At 40.6% G+C, this 9,511-nt stretch overlaps 3 non-coding genes across 3 annotated transcripts; all 3 read left to right on the top strand.

The window, feature by feature from the left end:
- The first annotated feature begins 205 nt into the window (after positions 1-205).
- On the top strand, positions 206-287 carry TRNAS-CGA (transfer RNA serine (anticodon CGA)). The gene has a single exon. It is a non-coding gene; the product is annotated as a tRNA-Ser (tRNA).
- Positions 288-4,216: 3,929 nt separating this feature from the next.
- On the top strand, positions 4,217-4,298 carry TRNAS-AGA (transfer RNA serine (anticodon AGA)). Its single transcript has one exon. It is a non-coding gene; the product is annotated as a tRNA-Ser (tRNA).
- Positions 4,299-8,239: 3,941 nt separating this feature from the next.
- TRNAS-AGA (transfer RNA serine (anticodon AGA)) lies at positions 8,240-8,321 on the top strand. Its single transcript has one exon. It is a non-coding gene; the product is annotated as a tRNA-Ser (tRNA).
- The last annotated feature ends 1,190 nt before the right edge of the window (positions 8,322-9,511 follow it).

Raw genomic sequence — 9,511 nt, forward strand, 5'->3', positions numbered from 1 at the left:
AAACTTGAGTGCCACAAGAGAGTTTGAATGCAAGCGTATCCTTTTACAGATCCAGAGATATACTCATGCAATTTTTGTTTTTAGGACAGAACGTGCATGATGAAAAAAACATTGTTTTTAAAAAGCGCATTGCAGAATATCAGTACTTTGATGTGGGAAAACTTCAAAACTTTCAAACAAAATATTTGTAGGTAGCTTACAGCAAGTTGTTGTGGCCGAGTGGTTAAGGCGATGGACTCGAAATCCATTGGGGTATCCCCGCGCAGGTTCGAATCCTGACAACAACGAGAATCTTTTTATTATCGGCTACAATTTCAGAAGTTAACCTTTAGTATTTCTTCCATTTCAGTTTTATAAATAGGTGGCTTATTTTTGTTTCACTATTGCCTCTCCACATATTTGTTATCGCTACCTCTTTCATGTCTTTGCTACACCTCATTCCTACTTTAGCACTGGTGTAAACGCTTCAAATTATTATACTGTTGCTCTCTCATTCATACCTGCGCATGCACTTGAAAGTTACTTTACCAATAAAAGACGCAAAGAGAGAAATAGAACAAAAGTGCTGGCTGGATTGGCAAACACACTTCATAAAACTGCATTTTCTTTTTTATTCTCCCCCGTGTTACATGCTTAACCTCCCCATGTGTAATTTCTCTTAACCTGCTGTCCCAGGAAGAGAATTTCATCTACAGGCTCTTTCTGTGTTTTTTTCCCTAGTCTGTCTTTCCCATTTCTTAGCTGTGTAACTGTTCCTTTACGCGCTCTATTTAAACGCCATCAATCTCATTTGAGCTCCTTGCTCCCGCTTCTGTTTTCTCCACCTCTCATACTGCCAGTTCTCTCTTTCTCTGTGGTTGGTGGCTACTTTCCTGAGCTTCCGAAGCCATGTGGTTCCTGCCTCTTGTTGTCAGACTTGAATTGGAAAAGGAACCATATTAACAAGCCTTTACCACTCACACACGGCGGAAGTTTATACTTTAATTCAGTGAGCTAAGAAAAGCGTGTTGTGGGTCCCCTACGAGCCATGGTGCTTGCTTCATCATGATTTGGCACCAGTCATTAGCCGCAGCTCTGCTAATGAGCCACTGAGGTCAGTTTCAATATTTACTCAAAAACATAACCATGCAGCCCACCCCTCAACTGTGTATTTATCTTGCTTTTCTGCTGTTCGTGTGATTAGCTGGGAGGAGCTCACGGCGACATCCTCCCTATAAAAGTGTAGATGGATCACTCTCTAACTCTTTCTTGCTTCACATACAAATGGCTTGAAAGGTGCAGGGAAGATGCAGGTCTAATAGACAGAATAGAAGGTCTGTGCCAGGTGGGTTTCTCTGCATTGGTGTCCCATCACAGGTCCGCAAGTGTAATGTGTGATCTTTGACTCCTGGCATTTCACAAGCAGGCGACCAGGAAACGGTTTCAGCCTATCAACCACTGAGGAGACGCAGCCTCTGAATGAGGAATGAGGAAGCAATGAATACATGCAGCCTATCACAGGAACAGCCCTGAGTGTTCCGAATTATAAATTCTCCATGTCACTGTATGTCGTTGAGCCCAAGTAGCTTGCCGTGATCATATAGTGGTAAGTACTCTGTGTTGTGGTCGCAGCAACCTCGGTTCAAATCCGAGTCACGGCAATGTCACGGCAGTTGGGTGTTAATTTTACAGAATTAGCAAATGTACCAGTGGTTTTTGTAAAATGTCTATTAAAAACAGATCCTTTCAAATATTTAAACCATCTAACAACAAATGATTTAAACTCGCATGATTATAAGATGTAGCTATAATGTATTTACTTACATAAATTATCGTTCTTGAACCTATTGGGGGTGGAGGGGGAGCGGAGCTCACCCCCCAGGTGCAGTTGAGTGACCTGTGTTGTGGCTCTCTAGAGGTAAGGCACAAATTTTGCTGTCACCCAGCCCAATCCACACGTGTATTGGGGCCAGGTTTCAGGCAAATAGAGCAGTAAGTGCAGAGAAATGTTCACTCTCTAAAAGTGGCATTTCTAAAATAGTAAAGTTAAATCCAACCTCACCAGTAAGTAGGATTTTCAATAAATAAATAAAGCTACTCCTCTCCGATATGGAATTACCAAATAAAAAGTATAGGGGAATACACAGAGCTAACCTATGAGAGGGGTAGACCTCACAGTAGTGAAAAATGAAATAGACTGTTTGGTACTTACAGGACACGCGAACCACCAAAGTACATATCTTATTTTTTACTTACATAGCATCATGCACCTAGGACTACCTAGGGCCTACCTTAGGTGTAAATTATATGTAATAAAAGGGGAGTTTAAGGCTTGGCAAGTAGGCTGGGACTCCCCTGGGAGACCCCTGAGTCTATACCCAGAACCATAACTCTGCCAGTCGAGTACTTACCTAAAAGCCGATAACTCACTTTTCTTCCATAGGCTAACATTGAGTGGTTTCACTTGGAAATTCTTCTAAGTGGTGTGGAGTTTTGGAACTTTAAAATATTCATCTAAAATCAGCCGATCAACGAATTCTGATTTACTCACCTGTTATCAGGAGAAACCTCAGTGCTGCATCTTGGAGCTCAGTACTGACCCTGAAAAGTAATTTTAACCGTACTTACCAGTAACTCGAATTTCCTTCCATGGGATATCATTGCCTGCTTTTTGCTGAAAATTTTCTAAGTGTCGATTTTTGAAACTTACAAATATTCTTTAAAAATCGTACCAACTGTGAAAACGTAATTGTTTACCTGTTTTAGATAGATGTCCCAGTACTGAGCCTAGGAGCCCAGCACTGGATTACAAAAGTAACAAGAACGTACTTTACCCGTAACTTGAATTTTCTTCCATAGGAAACCATTGACTGTTTTTCTGTGAAATTTCTTCTAAGTGTCGATTATGCAAACATGTAAATATTCCTTAAAAATCGCCTGTATAACTTAAACGCAGTTTCTCAACTGCTTACAGGTGGTACAGTAGTGCTGGATCTAGGATCCAACACTGACCTAGAAAAAGTAACCATAACCCCACTTACCTGCTAAGTGAATTTCCTTCCATAGGATAACATTGGTAATTTGATCAGCAAAAGTTTCGAAGTGTCAACTTTTAAAATAGCAAAATATTGCTTAAAAATCACAACAGTAACTAAAACGAATTTACTCACTTGTTTCCAAGAACTGTCCCAGGACTGAATCTAGGATCCAGTCCTGGATTTAGAAAAGTAATCCTGAAAGTAATTAATTGCATATAACTTAAAATTCCCATTGAGCTCAATGTATTATTGTGATTCAAATTGTGTTGCCTATTGCAATAAACTGTAACTATGACCTGCAAAAGTCAATTGCCTATTGCAAAGTATTTAACTAAAGCATCTCATTCTGAGAAATTATATTTTGATACCTATTGTTGGTTCTAAAATAAAACAACAATATCTTTTGTATGCAAACCAATGGCCTAGAGTTCAGTTCTTGAGTGTGTGAGACCATTTGCTGACTGAGTGTGTACAACAAATGTTTTACACTGTACTCTGATACTGCCTTACTGCTCGGCAAGCTTCCACTTTAGAGAGTAAGGTTATATCTAACTTTAGCCTCTGCCAAACCTCTGGGGACTGGGGACTCTGTGCACACTGACCTTATTTGGGAACAGTATATACAGAGCCACTTTCTCACAGTAGTGATAAAGTGATTAGAGTCCTAAGGCCAACATAAAGATACAGCAAAACGTGAGGTGAAAAGCAAAAAGGTTGCTGGTAGGCCACCTTAAGGATGCCAGGTCTAACAAAAACTGAACTAAGGATAACATGAGTAAAACATCAGGTTTCTCTACTGCATTTGGTGAGACAAGTGGGCCTTCTTTTATCTTCCATTCAAGCAATCTTTGACAGACCCCTTTATTATAGAGCTATTCAAGGATTAAAGATAAGGCACTTACAAAGGAGTCCCAAATACTCAGAGATGGTTGACTTCTGTAATATGGGTCGTAGACTAAAAGCAGCGCAAAAACAGAGTGCAACAGGGTCCAAAAAACTTGAGTGCCACAAGAGAGTTTGAATGCAAGCGTATCCTTTTACAGATCCAGAGATATACTCATGCAATTTTTGTTTTTAGGACAGAACGTGCATGATGAAAAAAACATTGTTTTTAAAAAGCGCATTGCAGAATATCAGTACTTTGATGTGGGAAAACTTCAAAACTTTCAAACAAAATATTTGTAGGCAGCTTACAGCAAGTTGTTGTGGCCGAGTGGTTAAGGCGATGGACTAGAAATCCATTGGGGTATCCCCGCGCACGTTCGAATCCTGACAACAACGAGAATCTTTTTATTATCGGCTACAATTTCAGAAGTTAACCTTTAGTATTTCTTCCATTTCAGTTTTATAAATAGGTGGCTTATTTTTGTGTCACTATTGCCTCTCCACATATTTGTTATCGCTACCTCTTTCATGTCTTTGCTACACCTCATTCCTACTTTAGCACTGGTGTAAACGCTTCAAATTATTATACCGTTGCTCTCTCATTCATACCTGCGCATGCACTTGAAAGTTACTTTACCAATAAAAGACGCAAAGAGAGAAATAGAACAAAAGTGCTGGCTGGATTGGCAAACACACTTCATAAAACTGCATTTTCTTTTTTATTCTCCCCCGTGTTACATGCTTAACCTCCCCATGTGTAATTTCTCTTAACCTGCTGTCCCAGGAAGAGAATTTCATCTACAGGCTCTTTCTGTGTTTTTTTCCCTAGTCTGTCTTTCCCATTTCTTAGCTGTGTAACTGTTCCTTTACGCGCTCTATTTAAACGCCATCAATCTCATTTGAGCTCCTTGCTCCCGCTTCTGTTTTCTCCACCTCTCATACTGCCAGTTCTCTCTTTCTCTGTGGTTGGTGGCTACTTTCCTGAGCTTCCGAAGCCACGTGGTTCCTGCCTCTTGTTGTCAGACTTGAATTGGAAAAGGAACCATATTAACAAGCCTTTACCACTCACACACGGCGGAAGTTTATACCTTAATTCAGTGAGCTAAGAAAAGCGTGTTGTGGGTCCCCTACGAGCCATGGTGCTTGCTTCATCATGATTTGGCACCAGTCATTAGCCGCAGCTCTGCTAATGAGCCACTGAGGTCAGTTTCAATATTTACTCAAAAACATAACCATGCAGCCCACCCCTCAACTGTGTATTTATCTTGCTTTTCTGCTGTTCGTGTGATTAGCTGGGAGGAGCTCACGGCGACATCCTCCCTATAAAAGTGTAGATGGATCACTCTCTAACTCTTTCTTGCTTCACATACAAATGGCTTGAAAGGTGCAGGGAAGATGCAGGTCTAATAGACAGAATAGAAGGCCTGTGCCAGGTGGGTTTCTCTGCATTGGTGTCCCATCACAGGTCCGCAAGTGTAATGTGTGATCTTTGACTCCTGGCATTTCACAAGCAGGCGGCCAGGAAACGGTTTCAGCCTATCAACCACTGAGGAGACGCAGCCTCTGAATGAGGAATGAGGAAGCAATGAATACATCCAGCCTATCACAGGAACAGCCCTGAGTGTTCCGAATTATAAATTCTCCATGTCATTGTATGTCGTTGAGCTCAAGTAGCTCGCCGTGATCGTATAGTGGTTAGTACTCTGCGTTGTGGCCGCAGCAACCTCGGTTTGAATCCGAGTCACGGCACTGTGGTTGGCAATGTCACGGCAGTTGGGTGTTAATTTTACAGAATTAGCAAATGTACCAGTGGTTTTTGTAAAATGTCTATTAAAAACAGATCCTTTCAAATATTTAAACCATCTAACAACAAATGATTTAAACTCGCATGATTATAAGATGTAGCTATAATGTATTTACTTACATAAATTATCGTTCTTGAACCTATTGGGGGTGGAGGGGGAGCGGAGCTCACCCCCCAGGTGCAGTTGAGTGACCTGTGTTGTGGCTCTCTAGAGGTAAGGCACAAATTTTGCTGTCACCCAGCCCAATCCACACGTGTATTGGGGCCAGGTTTCAGGCAAATAGAGCAGTAAGTGCAGAGAAATGTTCACTCTCTAAAAGTGGCATTTCTAAAATAGTAAAGTTAAATCCAACCTCACCAGTAAGTAGGATTTTCAATAAATAAATAAAGCTACTGCTCTCCGATATGGAATTACCAAATAAAAAGTATAGGGGAATACACAGAGCTAACCTATGAGAGGGGTAGACCTCACAGTAGTGAAAAATGAAATAGACTGTTTGGTACTTACAGGACACGCGAACCACCAAAGTACATATCTTATTTTTTACTTACATAGCATCATGCACCTAGGACTACCTAGGGCCTACCTTAGGTGTAAATTATATGTAATAAAAGGGGAGTTTAAGGCTTGGCAAGTAGGCTGGGACTCCCCTGGGAGACCCCTGAGTCTATGCCCAGAACCATAACTCTGCCAGTCGAGTACTTACCTAAAAGCCGATAACTCACTTTTCTTCCATAGGCTAACATTGAGTGGTTTCACTTGGAAATTCTTCTAAGTGGTGTGGAGTTTTGGAACTTTAAAATATTCATCTAAAATCAGCCGAACAACGAATTCTGATTTACTCACCTGTTATCAGGAGAAACCTCAGTGCTGCATCTTGGAGCTCAGTACTGACCCTGAAACGTAATTTTAACCGTACTTACCAGTAACTCGAATTTCCTTCCATGGGATATCATTGCTTGCTTTTTGCTGAAAATTTTCTAAGTGTCGATTTTTGAAACTTACAAATATTCTTTAAAAATCGTACCAACTGTGAAAACGTAATTGTTTACCTGTTTTAGATAGATGTCCCAGTACTGAGCCTAGGAGCCCAGCACTGGATTACAAAAGTAACAAGAACGTACTTTACCCGTAACTTGAATTTTCTTCCATAGGAAACCATTGACTGTTTTTCTGTGAAATTTCTTCTAAGTGTCGATTATGCAAACATGTAAATATTCCTTAAAAATCGCCTGTATAACTTAAACGCAGTTTCTCAACTGCTTACAGGTGGTACAGTAGTGCTGGATCTAGGATCCAACACTGACCTAGAAAAAGTAACCATAACCCCACTTACCTGCTAAGTGAATTTCCTTCCATAGGATAACATTGGTAATTTGATCAGCAAAAGTTTCGAAGTGTCAACTTTTAAAATAGCAAAATATTGCTTAAAAATCACAACAGTAACTAAAACGAATTTACTCACTTGTTTCCAAGAACTGTCCCAGGACTGAATCTAGGATCCAGTCCTGGATTTAGAAAAGTAATCCTGAAAGTAATTAATTGCATATAACTTAAAATTCCCATTGAGCTCAATGTATTATTGTGATTCAAATTGTGTTGCCTATTGCAATAAACTGTAACTATGACCTGCAAAAGTCAATTGCCTATTGCAAAGTATTTAACTAAAGCATCTCATTCTGAGAAATTATATTTTGATACCTATTGTTGGTTCTAAAATAAAACAACAATATCTTTTGTATGCAAACCAATGGCCTAGAGTTCAGTTCTTGAGTGTGTGAGACCATTTGCTGACTGAGTGTGTACAACAAATGTTTTACACTGTACTCTGATACTGCTTTACTGCTCGGCAAGCTTCCACTTTAGAGAGTAAGGTTATATCTAACTTTAGCCTCTGCCAAACCTCTGGGGACTGGGGACTCTGTGCACACTGACCTTATTTGGGAACAGTATATACAGAGCCACTTTCTCACAGTAGTGATAAAGTGATTAGAGTCCTAAGGCCAACATAAAGATACAGCAAAACGTGAGGTGAAAAGCAAAAAGGTTGCTGGTAGGCCACCTTAAGGATGCCAGGTCTAACAAAAACTGAACTAAGGATAACATGAGTAAAACATCAGGTTTCTCTACTGCATTTGGTGAGACAAGTGGGCCTTCTTTTATCTTCCATTCAAGCAATCTTTGACAGACCCCTTTATTATAGAGCTATTCAAGGATTAAAGATAAGGCACTTACAAAGGAGTCCCAAATACTCAGAGATGGTTGACTTCTGTAATATGGGTCGTAGACTAAAAGCAGCGCAAAAACAGAGTGCAACAGGGTCCAAAAAACTTGAGTGCCACAAGAGAGTTTGAATGCAAGCGTATCCTTTTACAGATCCAGAGATATACTCATGCAATTTTTGTTTTTAGGACAGAACGTGCATGATGAAAAAAACATTGTTTTTAAAAAGCGCATTGCAGAATATCAGTACTTTGATGTGGGAAAACTTCAAAACTTTCAAACAAAATATTTGTAGGCAGCTTACAGCAAGTTGTTGTGGCCGAGTGGTTAAGGCGATGGACTAGAAATCCATTGGGGTATCCCCGCGCAGGTTCGAATCCTGACAACAACGAGAATCTTTTTATTATCGGCTACAATTTCAGAAGTTAACCTTTAGTATTTCTTCCATTTCAGTTTTATAAATAGGTGGCTTATTTTTGTGTCACTATTGCCTCTCCACATATTTGTTATCGCTACCTCTTTCATGTCTTTGCTACACCTCATTCCTACTTTAGCACTGGTGTAAACGCTTCAAATTATTATACCGTTGCTCTCTCATTCATACCTGCGCATGCACTTGAAAGTTACTTTACCAATAAAAGACGCAAAGAGAGAAATAGAACAAAAGTGCTGGCTGGATTGGCAAACACACTTCATAAAACTGCATTTTCTTTTTTATTCTCCCCCGTGTTACATGCTTAACCTCCCCATGTGTAATTTCTCTTAACCTGCTGTCCCAGGAAGAGAATTTCATCTACAGGCTCTTTCTGTGTTTTTTTCCCTAGTCTGTCTTTCCCATTTCTTAGCTGTGTAACTGTTCCTTTACGCGCTCTATTTAAACGCCATCAATCTCATTTGAGCTCCTTGCTCCCGCTTCTGTTTTCTCCACCTCTCATACTGCCAGTTCTCTCTTTCTCTGTGGTTGGTGGCTACTTTCCTGAGCTTCCGAAGCCACGTGGTTCCTGCCTCTTGTTGTCAGACTTGAATTGGAAAAGGAACCATATTAACAAGCCTTTACCACTCACACACGGCGGAAGTTTATACCTTAATTCAGTGAGCTAAGAAAAGCGTGTTGTGGGTCCCCTACGAGCCATGGTGCTTGCTTCATCATGATTTGGCACCAGTCATTAGCCGCAGCTCTGCTAATGAGCCACTGAGGTCAGTTTCAATATTTACTCAAAAACATAACCATGCAGCCCACCCCTCAACTGTGTATTTATCTTGCTTTTCTGCTGTTCGTGTGATTAGCTGGGAGGAGCTCACGGCGACATCCTCCCTATAAAAGTGTAGATGGATCACTCTCTAACTCTTTCTTGCTTCACATACAAATGGCTTGAAAGGTGCAGGGAAGATGCAGGTCTAATAGACAGAATAGAAGGTCTGTGCCAGGTGGGTTTCTCTGCATTGGTGTCCCATCACAGGTCCGCAAGTGTAATGTGTGATCTTTGACTCCTGGCATTTCACAAGCAGGCGGCCAGGAAACGGTTTCAGCCTATCAACCACTGAGGAGACGCAGCCTCTGAATGAGGAATGAGGAAGCAA

This window comes from Triturus cristatus, chromosome 12 (assembly GCF_964204655.1).
Source record: "Triturus cristatus chromosome 12, aTriCri1.1, whole genome shotgun sequence".
Lineage (NCBI taxonomy): Eukaryota > Metazoa > Chordata > Amphibia > Caudata > Salamandridae > Triturus > Triturus cristatus.